Source organism: Eurytemora carolleeae, unplaced genomic scaffold, assembly GCF_000591075.1.
Source record: "Eurytemora carolleeae unplaced genomic scaffold, Eaff_2.0 scaffold238, whole genome shotgun sequence".
Lineage (NCBI taxonomy): Eukaryota > Metazoa > Arthropoda > Copepoda > Calanoida > Temoridae > Eurytemora > Eurytemora carolleeae.
Genome location: NW_019396256.1, coordinates 47,196 through 48,600, shown reverse-complemented (window position 1 = coordinate 48,600; position 1,405 = coordinate 47,196).

The following is a 1,405-nucleotide window of genomic DNA, read 5'->3' as shown; positions in this document are numbered from 1 at the left end:
CCCCCCCCCTCCTCCTTAAATGCTTTACTTGAACGTCCATTTTATCCTTTACATGTCAAGTGCACAGCGCGCGCCTTCAACCCTGAGGGCGCTTGGACACCAAGCTCCCTGTGTACTCAGATTCAAAGAGAATTTTGCAATTCAGGCAAACCAGCCTTTTTACAGGGGGAATCAGAATTCTTGGTGGTTATACTTGAACATATACAGGGGGAATCAGAATTCTTGGTGGTTATACTTGAACATATACAGGGGGGAATCAGTATTCTTGGTGGTTATACTTGAACATATACAAGGGGGGAATCAGAATTCCTGGTGGTTATACTTGAACATATACAGGGGGAGTGGTTACACTTGAACATATACAGGGGGAATCTGAATTCACAGTGGTTATACTTGAACATATACAGGGAGAATCTGAATTCTTAACAACTAACTTTGTTGTCTTTGAACATGTACAAGGAGAATCAGAGTTCTTACAAACAAACTGAAACATATACAATACAGTGTGAACCAGAATTCTTGACAGCTAGAAATAAACGTCAGAGAATCAGGATTCTTGCAAACAAACTCTAGACAGATACACTATAAAGAGATTAAGAACTCTAGACAGATACACTATACAGAGATTAAGAACTCTAGACAGATACACTATAAAGAGATTTAGAACTCTAGACAGATACACTATAAAGAGATTAAGAACTCTAGACAGATACACTATAAAGAGATTAAGAACTCTAGACAGATACACTATACAGAGATTTAGAACTCTAGACAGATACACTATACAGAGATTAAGAACTTATACTTCTTCATCATTCTGGATTCTTTTAAACAATTTGGAATCTTAAAAGTTACAACGGCACAAAGGAACCCTTTATCTGAGTATAAATGAGGAAGATATTGTCGTGCTTCTGTCTTAAAATGTGTTTAATTCCATGATGATAATGTCCTTCCATAGTTCCAACTTTTCAAAATCCGCAAGTCAATTTTACAGAAAAAAACACGATTAATTTTTTAAATCCAAAAGCTAGAACATCTTATTTATTATTGATCAGAAAATGTTTAATGGGTGATTAATAATTGGTCCTTTTGAAATTACGCCTTTTAATAAAAGTTTTTGTCTAAGAAAACGATCCTGCATGTAGATATTTCATAAGGGGGAGGGGGTCGTGTTATATTTATAGTTTCATGGTTAGAATCGTTAAATATTGCTAATATGTAGTGTAGTGTACATCTAAGTATAGAATATAGGTAAATTCTTACACTTTAACACTCCTCTATTCACAGGATAGATAGTTAGGAAGATAGTAATGGTTCACGTTTGACTGATTAAAGGTGTAAGAATATTAATAGCAGCCCTCACGCCGAACTATCTGTCAAATTGACGACTTCCGCAAAACTAAAT